This window comes from Cetorhinus maximus, chromosome 2 (assembly GCF_964194155.1).
Source record: "Cetorhinus maximus chromosome 2, sCetMax3.hap1.1, whole genome shotgun sequence".
Lineage (NCBI taxonomy): Eukaryota > Metazoa > Chordata > Chondrichthyes > Lamniformes > Cetorhinidae > Cetorhinus > Cetorhinus maximus.
Window position 1 is genome coordinate 138,487,269 of NC_135880.1, and position 22,729 is coordinate 138,509,997.

Consider the following 22,729-nt stretch of genomic DNA (forward strand, 5'->3'; position numbering starts at 1 on the left):
TGCTTCCACTGCCTTTTGAGGAAGAGGGTTCCAAAAACTCACAACCGTCTGAGAGAAAAAATTTCTTCTCATCTCTGTCTTAAATGAGCAACCCTTTATTTTTAAACAGTGACACCTAGTTCTAAATTCTCCCACAAGAGGAAACATCCTCTCTACATCCACCCCGTCAAGACCCCTCAGCATCTTAAAGGTTTAAATGAAATCGCCTCTTATTCTTCTAAATTGCAGCGCATACAAGCCTGACCTATCCAGCCTTTCCTCATAGGACAACCTGCCTAATCCTGGTATTAGTCCAGTAAACCTCTGAACTGCTTCTAACACATTTACACCTTTCTTTAAATAAGACCAGTACTGTGCACAATACTCCAGGTGTGGTCTCACCAATGCCCTGTACAACTGCAACATAACCTTCCTACTTTTGTAATCAATTCCCCTCACAATAAATGATAACATTCTATTAGCTTCCCTAATAACTCACTGTACCTGCATACTAGCCTTTTGTGATTCATGTACTAGGACACCCAGATCCCTCTGAATCAGAGCTTTGCAATCTCTCACCATTTAGATAATAAGCTTCTTTTTTATTTTTCCTGCCAAAATGAACAATTTCACATTTGCACACATTATATTCCATTTGCCAGCCCTTTGCCCACTTGCTTAACCTATCTATGTCACTTTTTAGCCTCCTCACGTCCTCTTCACAATTTACCCTCCTACCTATTTTTGTGTCGTCAGCAAATTTAGCAACTATTCCTTTGGTCCCTTCATCTAAGTCATGTGAAAGAAAGACTTGCATTTATGGAGCACCTTTCACATCCCTAAGATGTCCCAAACTGTTTTACATCCTATAAAGTACTTTCGAAGTGTAGAGAAAAACAAAAGCCAATTTGTGCACAGCAAGGTCCCACAAACAGCAATGTCATCATAACCAAATAAGTAATGTTAGCTAAGGAATAAATAAGGCCAAACATTCTCTGCTTTTCGGGTGATGCTGTGAGATCTTTTATACCCACCTGAGGGAGCTGAAAGGGCCGCAGTTTAATTTATCATCCAAAATACAGTACCTCTGACAAAGCAGCACTACCTCAGGACTGTGCAAAAATGTCAACCTGGATGATGTGCTCAAGTGTCTGACTCAGAGGCAAGGATGCTAATCGCTAAGCAAAGGCTTGATACAACTAAGGCAGTGAAAGAGTTTAGGTCTGGAATTAAATGCAATAAAAAGTCATCTGCTCTGTTCTTTCAACAGATGCTGATTGCTTCTCTGTCCCATTTCTGTCCTTATTTCAAGGTTGGATCCTCTGCATTATTTTTGAATCCACACAGCCTTTGTCTAGTGCTGAGAAGAACTTGAATTTTGTATGGCACACAGTGCATCACATGTTCTTCTATTTTGCTGTTTTAAGTCATGTATCAGATAAGAAATATTAGACAAGAAAATAAAATCCTCTTGATCTAGGCAAAAACTCAGAGGTTAGATTTGGTCTTTGGCCTTAGCACAAAAATGCCAATAATGAATTGGCTGCCCGTTTACATAGTGCCTGGCCAACAACTTCAAGAGAAAAGAAAATTGGGTATGGTGTAAAACTGCTCTGTTGAGAGATTATCAACCTGAAACATTAACTCTATTTCTGTCTCCAAAGATGCTGCCTGACCTGCTGTGTATTTCCAGCATTCTCTGTCTTTATTTCAGATTTCCTGCATTCTTTGCTCTTTGTTTAATTCACAGCCACTGCTCTTCCAGGAACGTCCATCTTGAAGAAGTTCTGCTCTTCTCTTCAATGGAATTCCCGTTTGTCTCTTTTACCTTGTTCACCTTCGTTGTTTGCTATTTTACTTCTCAGTACTGGTGAAAGGTGATCGACCTGAAACATTGGACTGGATTTTCACTATTGAGGTGGGTGGCTCAAGGAGGGAAATTCCCGACTCCACAGACCCGCCTTGATATAAAAGGCCCCATCACACTCAAATTTCACTCTGGGGAGGTGGGGCATGATTGAATTGGGCCTACCATCTCTAGAGCTAGTTCAGAGGCAGACAAGTGCCAAGGTGGTTAGAAGGCCCACCTTGATTTTGAGACTTATGCCCAGTTTTATAAATGTTTAGGGCCTCTGCCCATCACCCATCACCCTCCGATGCTCCATCCATGCCACATAATATCCCCCATGCCACCTTCATTGCCACTCGCCTAGTATCCACTATGGGCGGACCTCAGGAGCCATATGGAGATCACTCTCACTCATACATACTTCAAATTAGAAAAAAGGACTTTCATTCATGAAACCCAAAGATTTTAAATCCCACTGTCATAAAAACAAACAAACCTCTATTCAGTAACCACATCAAAGAAGACAAACCTTTAATTTTCTCTTAAAACTGCCAATCAAAATGTGATCTCAGCCCCACTGATGAGTAATTTTGGACCTGATGAATTCTTGGCTGCATATCAAAATGTGCTCATCTTTAATAATGACCTTTGGGAAATGTCAACAATCAAGCCTATTAAAACGGCAGGAACACATGGTAATGTTTTTTCTAAGCTACAGTAGATGAACGGATGACCAGTCAATTAAAGCACTCTATCAGCATGTGTTTTTTTTTACTCTAATGGACAGCTACAGCCTAGTTCTTTTTTCATTTTTAAAGGGCTAGGGATTTAAGTCACTTCAGACCATGACACTTACACAAATCTTATCCACCCTTCAAGCATTTATGTTTCCTCCATAAATTCTTGACTCCCAGACTGTGGGTTAAGGCCCTTGGATCAGCGAAAATGGGGTCTGTTTAAACTCATTTTGAAATGGCCCGGCAGATTAGTGTTTCATGACAGTGCAATTCGCACCCCACTGCCTCCCCCCACCTTTCCTCTACCAGTGAAAATTGTGTTGGCCAGAAATGGGGGCATGACTTATGCATTCGGGTCCTACCCGCCATTTTGAAATGTCTTCAGAGTTGTCCCAACTCGGCAGAAATCTAGTCCATTAACTCTGTTTCTCTCTCCCTAGATCCTGCCTGATCTGATAAATATTTCCAGCATTTTATTTCCAAAGCCCTGTTGCTCATTTTGCACTACCAATGAAAACTAATTTCAACTATTTTTTCAAAAGAAGGGATTGCTTGTGGGCCATGAATCCCTGAAGAGGAATTGAGCAAAACTAAAGGCTGACATTTCTGAGCAGTACTAAGGGAGTACTGCAGTGTCACCTTTCAGTGAGGATGATAAGCCAAGGTGTTGTGTGGTGCTACCACCATGCTAAATAGAATAGATTTCAAACAGATTTAGCAACTCAAAACTGGTCATCCATGAGGTGCTGTGGGCCATCAACAGCAGAATTGTATTCAACCACAAACAGTAACAGTTCAGCACCATTCGTGACTGCTCAGATACTGAAGCGGTCCATGTCCAAATGCAGCAAGGCCTGGACAATATCCAGCTTGGGCTGACAAGTGGCAAGTAACATTCGCGCCACACAAGTATCAGGCAATGACTATCTCCAATAAAAGAGAATCCAACCATCGCCACTTGATATTCAATGGCATTACCAGCACTGAATGTCCCACTATCAACATCCTGGGGGGGTTACCATTGACCAGAAACTGAATTGGGCTAGCCATATAAATACTGTGGCTACAAGAGTAGGTCAATAAGTAACTCACCTCCTGACTCCCCAAAGCCTGTCCACCATCTACAAGGTGCTGAATAGATTTAAATCTGTCAGATTTTTAATTAGTAACGGGTTGAAAGGTTATGGGGAGAGGGCGGGAAATTGGAGTTGAGGCCGAAATTAGATCAGCCATGATCGTATTGAATGGTGGGGCAGGCTCGAGGGGCTGAATTGCCTACTCCTGCTCCTAGTTCTTATGTTCTTATGTTCCTTGGACAGCACCTTGCAAACCCACGACCACTACCAACTAGAAGGATAAGGGCAGCAGACACATGGAAACACCACCACCTGCATGTTCCCCTCCAAGACACACACCATCCTGACTTGGAAATATCACAGAGTCACAGAATCACAGAATCACACAGTGCAGAAGAGGCCCTTTGGCCCATCGAGTCTGCACTGACATGTGAGAAACACCTGACCTACCTACCTAATCCTATTTACCAGCACTTGGCCCATAGCCTTGAATGTTATGACATGCCAAGTGGTCATCCAGGTACTTTTTAAAGGATGTGAGGCAACCTGCCTCCACCACCCTCCCAGGCAGCGCATTCCAGACTGCCACCACCCTCTGGGTAAAAAAAGTTTTTCCTCACATCCTCCCTAAACCCCCTGCCCCTCAACTTGAACATGTGTCCCCTTGTGACTGACCCTTCAACTAGGGGGAACAGCTGCTCCCTATCCACCCTGTCCATGCCCCTCATAATCTTGTACACCTCGATCAGGTCGCCCCTCAGTCTTCTCTGCTCCAACAAAAACAACCCAAGTCTATCCAATTTCTCTTCATAACTTAAATGTTTCATCCCAGGCAACGTCCTGGTGAATCTCCTCTGCAACCCCTCCAGTGCAATCAAATCCTGTCTATAATGTGGCAACCAGAACTGCACACAGTAGTCCAGCTGTGGCCTCACCAAGGTTCTATACAACTCCAACATGACCTCCCTACTTTTGTAATTTATGCCTCAAATGATAAAGGCAAGTGTGCCATATGCCTTTTTCACCACCCCACTAACATGGCCCTCTGCTGTCAGAGATCTATGGACACACACGCCAAGGTCCCTTTGTTCCTCAGAACTTCCTAGTGTCATGCCGTTCATTGAATACTTCCTTGTCAAATTACTCCTTCCAAAGTGTATCACCTCATACTTTTCAGGGTTAAATTCCATCTGCCACTTACCTGCCCATTTGACCATCCCGTCTATATCTTCTGGTAGCACAAGACACTCAACCTCACTGTTAGCCACCCGGCCAATCTTTGTGTCATCTGCAAACTTAATAATCTTACCTCCCACATAGGGCAGGATCTTATTGTCGGCGAGCGGGGGCAGGGCCCACTCACCGACGCATAAAATGACGTGGGATAACGTCGGGCGGAACTCCCGACGCCACCCCGCCCCATTTCAATTTTTAGGAAGGCGGGGGCGCAGCAAAATCAGCTGCGCGCCCGCCGACCTGTCAATGGCCAATTGAGGCCATTGACAAGATCAATTAAGCAATTAAAGGACCTGCCCATCCAACCTTAAGGTTGGCGGGTCGGCCAGGAGCCCCGGCGGCAACTAGAAAAAACATGAAACCTCATCCACCGGGAGGATAAGGTTTCATGTAGGGTTTTAAAAATTTTAATAAAATTGTTATGGAAATTATGAACATGTCCCAACTCATGTGACAATGTCATATGAGGGGACATGTAAGGGAATTTTTTTTCTATTTTTAATATTGTTGAAAGTAGAGGCGATCTCCCTGAGGCAGCATTTAGCCTCAGGGATGAGTGCGCTCTTTCGTGCGCATGCGCGAAAGAGCGCACTCTCGATTTTAGGGATTCCCCCCCCACCCGCCCACACGCATAGCGCTTCCCTGCGGACATCACACTGGGCAGGCCTTAATTGGCCTGCATGTGTAAAATGGCACCGCGCCTCTGATCGGGGGAGCCGATCGCCCACATGCGCCAGCCCATCAACATCCTCCCCAACGGGGGGAAAATTTTGCCCATAGTCATCTATGTCGTTTATATAAATGATGAATAATAGGGGACCCAACACAGATTTCTGTGGTATGCCACTGGACACTGGCTTCCAGTCACTAAAGCAACCTACGGTCATCACCCTCTGTCTCCTACAACTAAGCCAATTTTGAATCCACCTTATCAAATTACCCTGTATCCCCTGTGCATTTGCCTTCTTTATAAGTCTCCCATGTGGGACCTTGTCAAAGGCTTTGCTGAAATCCAAATAAACTACATCAACTGCACCACCCTCATCTACACACCTGGTCACCTCCTCAAAAAATTTAATCAAATTTGTTAGGCATGACCTCCCTCTGACAAAGCCATGCTGACTATCCCTGATCAAACCTTGCCTCTCCAAGTGGAGATAGATTCTCTCCTTCAGAATTTTCTCCAATAGTTTCCCTACCACTGACGTGAGACTCACTGGTCTGTAATTCCCTGGCTTATCTCTACAACCCTTCTTAAATAGCAGAACCACATTAGCTGTTCTCCAGTCCTCTGGCACCTCCCCCACGGCCAGAAAGGAATTAAAAATTTGGGTCAGAGCCCTGAGATCTCCTCCCTTGCCTCCCTCAGCAGTCTGGGACACAAATCATCTGGACCTGGAGATTTGTCGACTTTTAAGCCTGCCAACACCTCCAATACCTTGTCACTCCCTATATCAATTTGCTCAAGAACCTCGCAGTCTCTCTCCCCGAGTTCCATACCTTCATCCTCATTTTCTTGGGTGAAGACGGATGTGAAGTGTTTGTTCAACACTCTACTGATGTCCTCTGGCTTCATCCATAGATTCCCCCCTTGGTCCCTTATGGGCCCTACTCTTTCCCTGGTTATCTTTTTCCCATTGATATACTTACAGAATATCTTGGAATTTTCCTTACTTTTACCAGCCAGAGCTTTCTCATATCCCCTCTTTGCTCTCTGAATTGCTTTCTTAAGCTCCACCCTGCACTTTCTGTACTCCACTAATGCCTCCGCTGATTTGCTCCCCTTGTACCTGTTAAAAGCCTCCCTTTTCCTTCTCATCGTATCCTGAATATCTCTGGTCATCCATGGTTCTCTGGGCTTGTTACCCTTCCTATCACCCTAGAGGGAACATGTTGAGCCTGTACCCTCCCCATTTCCTTTTTGAACGCCCTCCACGGCTCTTCTGTAGATTTCCCCACAAGTAGCTGTTCCCAGTCTACCTTGGCTAGATCCTGCCTTATTTTACTAAAATCCGCTCTCCCCCAATCCAAAACATTTTTTTGCAACTTGTCTATTTCTTTGTCCATAACAAGCTTAAATTGTACCATGTTGTGGTCGCTATCGCTAAAATACTCCCCCTCAGCCACCTGTCCAGCTTCATTCCCCAGAATTAGGTCCAGCACTGCGCTGTCCCTTGTTGGACCCTCTACATATTGACCTAAAAAGTTCTCCTGTACACATTTCAAGAAATCCACTTCATCCAAGCCCTTAACATTATGTCTATCCCAATTAATGTTAGGAAAGTTGAAATCACCTAATATAGTTACCCTATTGTAATTGTTTTTACACACCTCCACAAATTGTGCACATATTTGCTCCTCAATTTCCCGCTGACTATCTGGGGGTCTATAATAAACACCTAACAATGTGGCTGCCCCTTTTTTATTCCTAAGCTCTACCCACAAAACTTCATTTGATGCCCCCTCCAAGATATCATTTCTCCTTACTGCAGTAACTACCCTCTTAACTAATAATGCAATGCCTCCTCCTCTATATCGCTGTTCCTTCACTGTCGCTGAGTCAAAATCCTGGAACTCCCTTCCTAAAGCACTGTGGGTTTACCTACACCACACAGACTGTAGTGGTTCAAGAAGGCAACTCACCACCACCTTCTCAAGTGCAATTAGTGATGGCCAATAAATGCTGACCTAGTTAGCCATTTCCACAATTTGTGAATGAATAAAAAGAAGTCCTGTCTGCCTTTAAGGTCGATCTTGTAGTACAATTTGAAGAGCAAGCTCGTATTCTGGCCAACATTCCCCCCTCAACCAAAAACAGATTAGCTGGTCATTCATCTCATTTTCTGTTTGTGAGAGCTTGCAGTGTGCAAATTGGTTGCTACATTTGCCTACATAAACAAATGTCTACATTTCAAAATTCATTTGTTGGATACCAAGCACTTCAGAATGTCATGTAAACAAGGCAATGTATAACATAAATGTAGGTTCTCTTTCTTTCAATGAAGTTACTCTGCTTTAAGATATTTCACTGAAATTATTTTCGCAATGTCAAAATGTTAACAACATCTGATGTTAATTATTCCAAGTTGTCAGCCTTTGGCTCAGTAGTAGCACTCTTGCCTCTGAGTTATAAAGCTGTGAGCTGAAGCCATATTCTGGGATTAATCCAGGTTGGCAATGAAGTGCAGGAGTGATGGAGTGGTATGCCCTTCGTTGACTTGGCAAAGGACAAAGATGGTGACCACCCACACCGTCACTTCACTTTTATACTTGTGTATAAGTCAACCTCTGTTTTCTGAGGAATTTTGAGGCTTCAAAGGTTGATTTATACGCCAACATTTTGATAATTTAATATGGACATCAATCCTCACCTAACCAAATGCTAGATTTAGATCAATGGAATATATTCTGAGTAGGTTATCTAAAACAGAAATCATTTAGTTAGAGGAGGCTTTCTTATTTATAATTTGCTCCTTGAATTAATAAAGTTTAATGTCAGATTTATTAAGCATATGGTACGTGTAATTGTGCTTAAGCATGCACTTTAAAGTAGTATTTACCCGATGTTAAATTGTTTGGTAAGCCAAATGTGGTACGGTTCCGAGCTCGGTATCTTCAGTCTTGTTAAATCCAAGCACTCACTACAATGTGTTTTATATATTCCTCTGACTCCCTCCACATGACCATCCACACGATTCTGCATTACAAATTTGTATAGGAAGTTAATTGATGCCCTTATCAATAAATTTAGTTTTAACAGGGTCTTCTTTCATAGATTAGTACAATTCCACTACTTTGTTTTCTCAATAACTTCGCTCTTGTTACATATGATTGCTATCCCATCCAGTGAAACTATCCGGTAGAAGCCTGTCATTGATTCAGTATCTTTCCAGACCAATCTCCTGGTTCTAAAAGCAATGTATACTCAGATGTTTTCTTTGTGCAAAATTAACTTTTTTTCTGCACTTATTGTCTACTGATTAGGTGTCAGTTTGCAACGACATGTCTTTCAATTAGGCTTTCTGAAGTGACTTAAACTGATCATTGCTTTAAAGCCAGTCTTAGTTCAACAGTTCAGTATTCACTGATCTAAATTAACTTATATTGTACTTCTGTGGTGAGCAAAAGCTAAAGGTTCCAATTGTTACAATATAAAGAGAAATCAATAATAGTATAACATTAGCAGCTTTCTGGACACTTTCCTTCCAATTTTTATTTTCTGATGTGGAGCCTTGCTACATTGGAGAATAGACAATAGATTCAGCCCTGCAGCATTATAGACTTGTCTCTGACCTTGACTCCAGTCTCGTATGACTCCAGCCTGGGAGCAGAAAAAACATAAAATGACCTGAAACCTGCCGAGTTCTTGAGGCTCTGGGCAGTGCAGTTGGGAGCTACTTCATATCCCCACCTGAACAAACCCCCCACGAATCCCCAACCCATTCAGACACAAACATTTGATAAGGTGCATGAAGAAATGGAACTGTGGAATATTTATAGACAGCATACTAACAAATCAATTCATATTACAATATATTGTGCTTAAATTAAGCTGATCTAATTATTCCATAGTTTTTCAGCATTGTCCTGGAGGAAAATGTGAGAGGAGGACCCTGGGACAGGCAGTCAGCAGCACCTAGAGGACAGTGCGAGAGGAGGACCCCTGAACCAAGCATTCAGCAGCACTGAGATGAAAGCAGAGGAGCTATAAAAACAGTGTGAGAAGCAGGGAGAGCCTAATGCCCTCGAGGTGGCTGTGGTGGGGAAGAGACCGTTGTTCACCTCCTTGTGGATTGTGCCTTTGCAAAGAAAGTCTGGAGAGAGATGCAGTGGTTGCTGTCGAGGTTCATCCCGAGCAGTTCTGTGACACAGGACTCTGTGCTCTACGGGCTGTTCCCAGGGACACACACCGAGACAAACATCAACTGCAGCTGGAGGATCATCAACTCGGTGAAAGACGCGCTTTGGTCTGCCCGAAACTTGTTGGTCTTCCAGCACAAAGAGTTGTCCCCGACCGATTGTTGCGGACTGGCACAATCCAAAGTCCAGGACTACGTGCTGAGGGACGCACTAAAGCTTGGGGCAGCTGCCGCAAAGGCGCAATGGGGAAGGGTCGCTGTCTAAGACCTTTCTACCACAGCGCACCGAGAGACTGGGAACTGTTTAGAGCCCCTCGGGCTGTACAGATCAAAATGAAAGACTGTAAATGATTGTAATATTGTTTGTACTGATGCACCTGGTGATACATTTTGTAAAAGTTTAACCTGGATTGTACCCTTGTAATGTTGTTTTTGAAATGGTTTGGAATGTGATTGAAGATATTTTATGAATAAAGTATATTTTTACAAAAAAAAAGCAGGGAGAGCCTAATGGGGAAAGGTCGCTTTCTAAGACCTTTCTGCCATTGTGCACTGAGGGGCTGGGAGTTGTATAGACCCCCTCGGGCTGTACGGCTCACAATGAATTTATGCATTGAATACTAATTGTATTATAATTGTATTGAAGCACCTCAGAGTGCAACATGATGTACGTTGATAACTCCATTGTATTGAAGCACCTCGTGATCCATGTGTAAAAGTTGAATCTGATTGCATTTTTGTGATGGCGATTTTGAAATGTTTTGTAATGTTCTTCCAGATATTTTATGAATAAAGTATATTTTTCAAAAAAACAACAAAAAAAAAGCAGCGAGAGCAGAGGTGACTGAGGGAGGTTGGGGAGCGGCTGCTCCTTTTCTTTTCTACCTTTCCTTAGAAAGAAGAACTGCAGCCTTCGTAAGTAGGACCTGATGAGTAAATTAGAAAAGTGTAATATTTTTAACAAGTAGTTATACTTGGATTTAACTGAGAAATGCCAGGGATAAGGGAAATTTAGGACCAATATAACAAAGTAATATAAATAATCCAATGTAGAATAAAGTTAACGTAAGGGAAGTAGAGTTAAGACATGGCATGGCAGCTCAGTCAAGTGGAATGTGTGTCCTGTAATATGTGGAAAGTCATGGATGCTGCCGGTGTCCTAGCTGACCACATGTGCAGGAAGTGCTGTCAGCTGCAGAAACTTGAGCTCTAGGTTTCAGAGCTCGAGCGGCGGCTGGAGTCACTGTGGTGCATCCACGAGACTGAGAGCTACATGGATAGCAAGTTCAGAGAGGTGGTCACACCACAGCTTAAAGGCCTGGAGACAGAGAGGGAATGGGTGACTACCAGGCAGTCCAAGAGAAGTAGGCAGGTAGTGCAGGGGTCCCCTGGGGCCCTGCTCACAAATCGGTTTTCTGTTTTGGAAGCTGGTGAGGGCACTGGTTCTTCAAAGGAGAGCAATCAGAGCCAAATTTATGGCACCATGAGCGGCTCGGCTGTACAGGAGAGAAGAAGAAAAGAAGAGCTATAGTGATAGGGGATTCATGGGTTAGGGAAGCAGACAGGCATTTCTGTGGCCGTAGACATGACTCCAGGATGATATGTTGCCTCCCTGGTGCCAGGGTCAAGAATGTCATAGTGGCTGCAGGACATTCTTCTGGGGGAGGGTGATTAGTTTGAGGTCGTGGTCCACATTGGTACCAATGACTAAGGTAGGAAGGGGGATGTGGCCCTGCAATCAGAATTTAGGGAGCTAGGTAGAAAATTAGCAAGCAGGACCTCAAATGTAGTAATCTCCAGATTACTCCCAGTGCCACGTGCCAGTGACTACAGAAATAGAAGGATAAGACAGATGAATGCATGGCTGGAAAGATGGTGCAGGAGGGAGGGCTTCAGATTCCTGGGACACTGGGACTGCCTCTGGGGAAGATGGCACCTGTCCAAGCCGGACGGGTTTCACCTAAACAGAGCCAGGACAGAGTTCCTTGCAGATGCCAGTGCTGTTGGGAGAGCTTTAAACTAACTCAGCATGGGTGTGGGAACCAGGAGAGAATATTAGAGAGAAATACCGGGGTGCACAAAATACTGGGAGAGATAGATAACACTAGAATAGGGAATATATATATACATTTTTTATTCATTCACGGGATGTGGGCTTTGCTGGCTGGGCCAGCATTTATTGCCCATCCCTGGTTACCCTTGAGAAAGTGGTGGTGAGCTGCCTTCTTGAACCGCTGCAGTCCATGTGGTGTAGGTACACCCACAGTGCTGTTAGGAAGGGAGTTCCAGGATTTTGACACAGCAACAGTGAAGGAACGGTGATATATTTCCAAGTCAGGATAGTGAGTGACTGGGAGGGGAACTTCCAGGTGGTGGTGTTCCCATCTATCTACTGCCTTTGTCCTTCTGGATAGTAATGGTCATGGGTTTGGTAGGTGTTGTCGAAGGAGCCTTGGTGAATTCCTACAGTGCGTCTAGTAGATGGTATACACTGCTCATACTGTGTATCAGTGGTGGAGGGAGTGAGTGTTTGTGGATGTGGTGCCAATCAAGCAGGCTACTTTGTCCTGGATGGTGACAAGCTTATTGAGTGTTGTGGTAGCTGCACTCATCCAGGCAACTGGGGAGTATCCCATCACACCCCTGACTTGTGCCTTGTGGTGGGCAGGCTTTGGGGAGTCAGGAGATGAGTTGCTCATCGCATGATTCCTAGCCTCTGACCTACCCTTGTAGCCACAGTATTTATATGACTAGTCCAGTTCAGCTTCTGGTCAATGGCAACCCCCAGGATGTTGATAGTGGGGAATTCAGTGATAGTAATGCCATTGAACATCAAGTGGCGATGGTTGGATTCTCTCTTGTCGGAGATGGTCATTGCCTGACACTTGTGTGGTGCGAATGTTATTTGCCACTTGTCAGCCCAAGCCTGGATATTGTCCAAGTCTTGCTGCATTTGGACATGGACTGCTTCAGTATCTGAGGAGTCGTGAATGGTGCTGAACATTGTGCAATCATCAGCAAACACCCCCATTTCTGACCTTATGATGGAAGGAAGGTCATTGATGAAGCAGCTGAAGATGGTTGGGCCTAGGACACTACCTTGAGGAACTCCTGCAGTGCTGTCCTGGAGCTGAGATGACTGACCTCCAGCAACCACAACCATCTTCCTTTGTGCAAGGTATGACTCCAACCAGTGGAGAGTTTTCCCCCTGATTCCCATTGACTCCAGTTTTGCTAGGGCTCCTTGATGACACACTCGGTCAAATGCGGCCTTGATGTCAAGGGCAGTCACTCTCACCTCACCTCGGGAGTTCAACTCTTTTATCCATGTTTGAACCAAGGCTGTAATGAGGTCAGGAGCTGAATGGCCCTGGTAAAACCCAAACTAGACGTCAGTGAGCAGGTTATTGCTAAGTAAGTGCCGCTTGATAGCACTGTTAATGACCCCTTCCATTATTTTACTGATGATGGAGAGTAGACTGAGGGGGCGGTAATTGGCCGGGTTGGACTTGTCCGTTTTTTGTGTACAGGATCTACCTGGGCAATTTTCCACATAGCCGGGTAGATACCATTGTTGTAGCTGCACTGGAACAGCTTGGCTAGGGGTGCGGTAAGTTCTGGAGCACAAGTCTTCTATGGAATATTGTCAGGGCCCAAAGCCTTTGCAGTATCCAGTACCTTTAGCCATTTCTTGATATCACGTGGTGTAAACCGAATTGGCTGAAGACTGGCATCTGTGATGCTGGGGACCTCCGGAGGAAGTCGAGGTGAATCATCCATTCGACACTTCTGGCTGAAGATTGTTGTGAACGCTTCAGCCTTATCTTTTGCACTGCTGTGCTGGGCTTGTCCATCATTGAGAATGGGGATATTTATGGAGCCTCCTCCTCCAGTGAGTTGTTTAATTGTCCATCACCATTTACGACTGGATGTGGCAGTTAATAGGTGGAGTCGGGGCGAGGGGAAAAAGTAACAAAACCTAAATCAGGGTTACTATGCATGTATGTGAATGCATGGAGTATGGTAAGTAAGATTGGGGAGTTACAGGTGCAGATTACCATGTGGAAAAATGACATTTTGACAATAACAGAGACCTGGCTCAAGGAAGGGCAGAACTGGGTGTTAAATATTCCTGGGTACAAGGTGTTCAGGAAAGGAAGGAAAGGAGGAGGGGTGGCGGTATTGGTTAAGGAGAGCATTGCAGTGCTGGAGAAAGAGGATGTCCCAGAGAGTTCAAGGACAGAATCAATTTGGCTAGAGCTAAGGAACAAAAAGGGAGCTATTCCATTACCCGGTGTAGTCTATAGGCCACCAACAAGTGAGAAGGACATAGAAGAACAAATCTGCAGGGAAATTGCTGAGAGATGCAAGCATTATAGAGTAGTTATAATGGGATACTTTAATTACCAGAATGTAGACTAGGAAAGTGGTAATGTAAAAGGTGGAGAGGGGCACAAGTTTCTTAATTGTGTTCAGGAAAATTTTCTGCAGCAGCATGTGTCCAATCCAACAAGAAAAGATGCACTTTTGCACCTGGTTCTTGTAGATCAAGTGTCAGTGGGGGATCATTTAGGAAACAGTGATCATTGCATTATACGTTTTAGGATGACGATAGAAGAGGGCGATAGGCAATCCAGAGTAAGAATAATTAACTGGATGAGAGCCGACTTCGATGGGGTAAGAACAGAACTGGGCCAGATCTGGAATGAAAGATTGGTGGGAAAAACTGTAGCTGAACAATGGGCTACCTTCAAAGAAGAATTGTTTTGGGCAGTCAAGGTATATACCATCAAAAGGGAAACAAATCCATAGGTCCCTGGATGAAAAAGGAGATAGAAATTAAGATAAAGAAGAAAAAGTGTGCTTCTGACATGTGTCAGGTAGAAAATACAATTGAGAACCAAGAGGAATACAGAAGGTTCAGAGGGGAGGCGAAAAAGCATATTAGAAAAGTGAAGAGGAGTTATGAGAAACAACTGGAGCCAACATAAAGGGGAATCCTAAAGTCTTCTATAGGCATATAAATAGTAAAAGGGTGGTAAAAGGAGGAGTAGGGCTGATTAGGGGCCTAAAAGGGAATTTACACATGGACGGAGGGGCCATGGCTGAGGTGTTAAATTAATACTTTGCATCTGTCTTTACCAAGGAGGTAGGTGCTACCTAGGCCATGGTGACTCTGTGACTAGAAGGGTTCAAAATTGATTATGAGTATGTGTTGAATAGACTGTCGGTACTTAAAGTTGACAAGGCACCAGGACTAGATGAGATGCACTCAAGGATACTGACGGAAGTGAGAGTAGAAATTGCAGGGGCACTGGCCATAATCTTTCAGTCTTCCCTAGACTCAGGGGAGATGCCAGAGGACTGGAGAATTGCAAATATTACGCCCTTGTTCAAAAAAGGCTGTAAGGATAAGCCTAGCGATTACAGACCAGTCAGTTTAACTCCAGTGTGGGAAAGATTCTAGAAACAATTATTTGGGATAGAATTAGTAGTCACATAGAAAAACATGGGCTGATAAGGAAGAGCCAGCATGGATTTCTAAAGGGGAAATCATGTTTAATTAACTTGCCAGAGTTTTTTGAAAAATAGGTCGATGAGGGTAATGCTGTTGATGTGGTGTACATGGACTTACAAAAGGCATTTGATACAGCGCCACACAACAGATTGTGAGAAAAGTTATAGCTCATAGAATAAAAGGGGCAGTAGCAAAATGGATTCAAAATTGTCTGAAAAATAGGAAGCAGAGAGTAATGGTTGACGGATATTTTTCAGGCTGGAGGAAGGTTTGTAGTGGAGTTCCCCAGGGGTCAGTATTGGGGCCCTTGCTTTTCCTGATATATATTAATGATCCAGACCTTGGTGTGCAGGGGACAATTTCAAAATTTGCGGATGATACAAAGCTTGGCAGTGTTGTAAAGTGTGAGGAGGGCAGCTTAGAACTTCAAAAGGACATAGACAAGTTGGTGGAGTGGGCAGATAGGTGGCAGATGAAGTTCACTGCGGAAAAGTGTGAGGTGAGGCATTTTGGTTGGAAGAACATAGACAGACAATATAAATAAGGGGTGAAATTTTGAATGGGGCGCAGGAGCAGAAAGGCTTGTGTATATATGTGCATAGATCATTTAAGGTGGCAGGACAGGTGGAGAGAGCAGTTAATAAAGCATATGGTATCCTGGGCTTTATTAATAGGAACATAGGGTACAAGAGCAGGGAGGTTATGCTGAGTTTATATAAGGCCCTCATTAGACCTCAGCTGGAATATTGTGTACAATTCTGGGCACCACATTATAGGAAGGATGTGAACACATTGGAGAGAGTGCAGAAGAGGTTTAGAGAAATGGTTCCAGGGATGAGAAACTTCAGCCAAGAGGATAGATTGGAGAGATTGGGACTGTTCTCCTTGGGGAGAAGGCTAAGAGGAGATTTGGTAGAGATGTTCAAAACCATGAGGCAGGGGCTGGACAAAGTAGATAGGGAGAATTTGTTCCCATTCGTAAAAGGATCAAGAACGATAGGGCACAGATTTAAAGTGATTTGCAAAAGAAGCAAATGTGAACTGAGAAAAAACTCCCTTCACACAATGAGTGGTTCAGGTCTGGAATGCACTGCCTGGAAGTGTGGTGGAGGCAGGTTCAATCGAAGCATTCAAGAGCGCATTGGATGATTATTTGAATGGAAACAATGTGCAGGGATACGGGGAAAAGGCAGGGCAATGGCACTTATTCATAATTCTCATTTGGAGAGACGGTGCAGACACGATGGGCCAAATGGCTCCTACTGTGCCGTTAAAATTCTGTGAATTCTGGTCTTTACCGGAAGCACATTTGGTGGGTGTTATCAAGGCGGCATCCACATGATCTTTAGACATAGACTGTGCGGTATCCTTCGGCATGAACCGCGTGGGGCCATGAGGCCCTGGACATGAACTACGAGGGCCTGGGCACAGATCGACTTCTGAGAAAGAGAGGGACCTGGATGATTGCTGCCCCTACAACACTCAAGGAGCTCAACACCATCCAGGACAAAGCAGCCTGTTTGATTGACACCCCATCCACCAACTAAACATTCACTCATGTGACAAATATCTAGTTCATGGTTTCATGTTAATATTTTAGATTTAATGTTTACTTCTGGGAAGATTTAAGTTTAACTCTAGAAAATGGGATAAATGCAACTGAAGCAGCTTGGTATCTAATACACTTAAAAGGTTGGGGGCCATGTTGACTTAAGGGGTTAACAGCTAGAAATCTAAGAGCCATAAAACAGTAGGTGGGCTTAGCTGGAGAAATTGTAAAGAAAGTCAGTTTGAGGATAGACCAGAGCAGGCAATGTTGTCATGGAGATGGATGGAGCTTAAGAAGGTTCTCTGGTTTCAGTTTATCTGTGTGTTTGCTGGGATAGAGTGAGCCCAGAATTTTCTGGCCCTGTTGGCATCATGTGGGTGGGGGGGGGGGTGGAAGGCCAAAAATTGGTTTCACTCCGGCGTGAAAGCGCAGCGGGATCATCCTATGGTGTCCGCCATGGCGGAACGCCAATCCCACTGGAGGCTGGCATCAACCCACTTTGCATCCCGCCAATGGGATGTAAAGTAAGGCCCGACCAGAATCATCGCCCCATGCCAGATTAACCGTTACACCGGCAGGTAAACATGCCGGCCCAGAACACCTCTTGATAAGTGTGACCTGCAGAAGTCGGGACTTCGCGGACACCCGAGGAACAGAAGATGCTGGAGCCCTCCAGCTGCCAGACCCTGGAGGAACATGTGCATCGCATGCTGGGTGGATTCTCATTGACATGGCTCCGCCGCGAAGCAGCTCACGGAAGTTGGGAGGTCTCTATTGATGTCTCGGGTCTGCTTCGGAACATCATGGTCTTGGCCATGGGCTGCTATGGATGATCGGCGTGGTGAGAGAGAGGAAGGTTCAGCTGAGAGTGGGAGAGGAAGATGTACCGGGGGGTGGGAGAGGGAGGTCTAGGTTCGACTGGGAGATGAAGGTGTACCGGGGGTGGGGAGGTGAGGTTGGGAGGGGGTAGGAAGGTGTCAGTGGTGGGGGTGAGATTGGGAGGAGGGAGGAAGGAGTATGGGAGGAGGAGGGTGTATGGGGGGGAGAATGCACCAAGTGGGGAGATAGGTGTAAGGGGGGAGGGAGGTGAAAGAGAAGGTGTTCGGATGGGGGAAGGAGTCCAGAGGGTGGAAGGATTCCGGGGGTAAGGAGGAGTTTGGAAGGGGGAAGGAGTCCAGGGCGAGGAGGAGTGAGGGAGGGGGAGGGAGTAAGGACAGGAATGTCCAGGTGAACATGAACAGGTGCCTCCTGTGGAGCGAACTGAGGGTGGGCATGGTAGGAGGAAATGGTGAGTATGAGAGGGGGCAGAGTGAGTGCAAAGCGTGGGAGGGTGAGGGTGCAACAGTAGCAGTAGAAGGGATGGCTAGGGTGATTGGAGGAGACTCGGAAGTAGACATGGACCTTGGGGGTGGGAAGGGGGAAATTGGGGAGGTCAATGTGAATGGGTTTGTGATTCTCAGGAAGGTAAGGAACATGCACATTCACCTGGACATCCTTGAAAGAAAAGGGTTCTTGTTGGTAAGTGATGGTGGGGAAGTGGAAGGTGATGCCGGGGGGTTGACAGTGATGGGGAAAAGGACATGGGCGACTGGGGGTGGGGAAAGAATGGGGAGTTGATCAGAAACTTAACGGCTACCATTGCTGTCGAAATCGAAAGTGAGTGGAGCCTCGTGTTGGATGAGTACAGGTGCTGCATGGGAGTGTGATCAGTGGTTGGCGGAGACACAGCTCAGATGGACAACTGAGAGAGAACCCCAGCAGGCAGCATTGAAAATGCTCAGGACAGTGAGATGAGTGTGATTGATGATGGCTCCATGTGCGTGGGAGAGTGTTCATATGAGGCTTGGAAAGGCCCCGCCACACACACTTCTCCCTCCAGAATCATTCTGCAAGCGGGGGCGGGAGGGTGGGGGTGGCGAGATGCGATGGGAGGGCTCGCAAAGCCGGTAAACGAAGCTGAAAGATAACGTTACACATTAATCAGTGAAAGTGAATATATTTTCAGATTATAAAATGACAAAATGTGTTCACATGTGCAACCACTTGTGATCAGAATTTCTTAACTTTTCTAGGCCTACCACTTCTTCAAGGTGCTGCCCTGACATCCGCAGCAGGGGATGTGCAATGGTTGGCCCTATTGCCTCTGATGACTTTGGTGTGCGTCCTCTGGAGAGCCGTGGCCTTGGGGGACCCAGATTGCTTTGGCTGTCCTCCTGTGGGCCAGCTGCTCCCTCTGCGGTGACACAGGATGAGGTTGAGAGGCTCACAGGCAAAGGGGACTCAGAGGGAGTGGACAGCCTCTGAGATTTGCGAGTGGCTGATCCAGAGGTGTGACTTCGAGGTGCCCTATTTCCCTCTCACGATGCCAATGCAGGAACTACCCCCCCATGGCTACTGTGATGGAGTGCAAGTCTGCGTGTATCTCCCCATTCTGTTGATCCAGGGTCTCCATAGCATCCACTATCTTCCCCAGGAGACCTCCATACGCGCACTTGTGGACACCACTTCATCAGAGAGCAGGCGGACACACTCCTCCAACTAGCATGCTACTTGTTGAGGGCTTCCAACAGCTCTGTGTGATGTTCCCCGGCCTTCTGCTGACTCTCCATGATGAAGGCCAAATCCAGAGGCTCGGACTTCAGATGCCTCTTCCCCAGTAGTCCCCCGAGTGCTGGGAGCTCGGCTGAACCTGCCTCCTCTTGTTGTGGACTTGTGCCATTGCGGTGACCACAAGATTGTGAACCCGAACCTTCTCTAGATCTAGGTCCCACCGAGGTATGTGTCTCTGCGCTGGTGGAGGGTGTGGGTAAGCGATGTGATGGGTTTTCCAGGCTGATTATTTCCAGCTCTTCAATGGAGGAGGTGTCCTCTTGGCTGGAGGTGAGGATGTGTTTGGAGCTGAGGGACTGGCTGGCTGAGGGTGTCGGTCGCTTGGCAGAGCTTCCTGTGAAGCAAAGTACAGATAATTAGTGCATGGCAGCAGAGTCAAAAGCAGGAGAGAGAGCACTCACAGTTGTGTTGAGAGAGGAATGATGTGGTGCAGGATCCTCACGTGGGTGTTTGCCGCCGACTTCACCGTTGCCACAGGCATGGTCCACATCCTCACCAGTCAGTGCGTTGGCACATTCCGCAAAGTGATTGAGGTGCCTAATGTGGGCCACTCCACCCCCAGTCTGGGACTTCTCCCTGCTGTTGTGAGCCAGCTTCTCCTGTATGAAAACAGATGGAGAGAGTGTGAGCAGGACACATGGTACTGCATGGAATGTTTGTGTGGGGAGCAGAGCCATGGACAGGATGAGGTTGAGAGCTGAAGAAGATATGAGCCTGATGGAGATGTGAGGGTGTGTGTGAGAGTTAATGGTGTTGTCCCTTGAGGAGTGAGATCCCTGTGGATGTGTGATGGGTTTGTCGGTGTGTAAGTTGAGAGTGACGAGGTGGTTGACTTACCCTGGTGGAACGGATGAGAGCATTCATCCTCTTCCTGCACTGGACGGCTGACCCAGTCTGTGCTCCGGTGGCACTGACTGTTGCTGCCAATGCCTCCCAGGCCGGATTGGTGATTCTGGTGGACCTCATGTGGCCAGAGCGGGAGTAGAGAATATCGTGACAGGCTCCCACTGCATCCAGCATTCAACCCAAAGGGGTGTCACTAAATTTGGGGGCAGCTGTCTTCTTTGCTTTCTGGGCCACCTGTCACCTGTAGCAGTCCTGGTCTGTAGACATGAAGTAGGCTGCGCTCTGGTGCACTATAAAAATGGCCCCCGGGGCGAGAAAGCACTGAGGTCACAGCAGGGTGGGCAAATCCTAGCCCAACCTCCAACGATCTGGCATGTTTCCTGTGAATGAATTATTAGTGTGGCAGGATGCACCAGGAATGGGGTGATACAGTGCAAAAACCCACCATTGTGACCGGTGGGTAAAATGTCCTTTTTCCTGCTCGTTAACGCACTTTGTGCAAATCTGGGACGATTCCACTCTGAGTGTTCTGCAGCAGGGGAACAGCCTGTGCCAAAAAGGTGTTGCTGTTAGCAGACTCTAGGCAGTTAGTACTCAGAAAAGCCCTGGGAGCCATTCAGTGCAGCTGAGGGTTGCAGTTTGGACCTTATGGAGTTTGCAGCTGACAGAGAAGCCCTGGGAACCTTTTAGTGCAGTCAGGGCTCAGGAGAAGTCTTAGGGAGCTGAAAGAGTGGTGGAAGGTCACTGCTGAAGAGGGTTAGAACTCAGAAACGGCCCTGGGTACCAATTATAGCTCAGTACGGACAGGAGGCTGGAGTTTGGAGAAACCCAAGGGCAGTGCCAGCTTAGTGAAGTTATGGTCTGCAAAAGAGTTGAAAGTGTGCCAGTAACTAGAGGCGGGAGTGCAGCTTTGTGAATCTTGTGGAACGCAGGTTCAGGAGAAGAGACTGAACCATCGTGAGATGAGCAGTCGTTGAGGTAGTCTGAGTTGGAACGGTTTTTGAGGGAATTCAGAGGCTAGATCTTCGAAGTTGAAATCCCTCTTGAGGGAGACAGAGTTTTAACAAGATTTTGAGACTCCCAGTGGTCACTGATGTCTGGCTGAGAAATCTATGGGATCAGTACTTCTTGGTCGCATCTGCCATTTTAATGCACAGTGTGGTGTGTTTGACCACAGTTTGCCTGTTAATTCATATTTACTTTATACTCTAACATTCAGAGTTAACATAAGATATATGTTGTACAGCATTTTACTTCTCTGACTTTGTAAAGTTTACTTTGGTTTTTCAAAGTTGTGGCATCTTGTGGCTTATTCTCCTGGTGGATGACTAGGACTTCAAACTTTGTCTATTTTAAACAAAACGTTACAGGTCCCTAACCATATTGTAACACTCCTGCCATCACTGATACACAGTGGCAGCAGTGTGTACCATCCACAAGATGCAGTGCAGCAACTCACCAAGCCTCCTCAGATAGCACCTTCCAAACCCACGACCTCTACTACCCAGAAGGGTAGATTGGCAGATGCATGGGAACAGCACCACCTGCAAGTTCCTCTCCAAGCCATACACCATCCTAACTTGGAACTACATTGCTGTTTCTTCACTGTTGCTGAGTCAAAAGCCTGGAGCTCCCTTCCTAAGAGCACCGTGGGTGTATCTGCACCACTTGGACTGCGGCAGTTTTAGGATGCAGCTCAACCCCATCACCTTCTCAAAGGGCAGTTAGGGGATGGGTAACAAATGCTGGCCTAGCCAGCAATGCCCACATCCTGCGAAAGAATAAATAAAATTGGCTGCCTGCCGAACCTGCCTCCCCCAAAATGGCTGGCATCATAATTTTCAGGGACTGCCTGCCTCCGCTTCTGACCATGGCAAGTTTGCAGATTACACAAAAATAGGTGGGAAGGCAAGTGGTGAGGATGACACGATGAGTCTACAGAGGGACATAGACAGGTTAAGTAAGTGGGCAAAAACTTGGCAGATGGAAAATAATGTGGGAAAATGTGAGGTTATGCACTTTGGCAGCAAGAATAGAGGAACTGAATATCATTTAAATGGAGAAAGATTGCAGAAAGCTGCAGCACTGAGGGATTTGGGGGTCCTCGTGCATGAATCACAAAAAGCTAACATATAAGTTCAGCAGGTAATAGGGAAGGCAAATGGAATGTTGGCCTTTATTTCAAAGGGAATGGAGTATAAAAATAGGGAAGTCTTCTATACAAGGCACTAATTTAGACCACACCTAGAATACTGTGAACAGTTTTTGTCCCTTTATCGATGGAAAGATATATTGGCATTGGAGGCAGTCCAGAGAAGGTTCACTAGGTTGATCCCGGGTATGGAAGGATTTTCTTATGAGTAGAGGTTGAGTAGGTTGGGCCTGTACTCATTGGAGTTTAGAAGAATGAGAGGCAACCTTGTTGAAACATATAAGATTCTTAAGGGGCTTGACAGGGTAGATGCTGAGA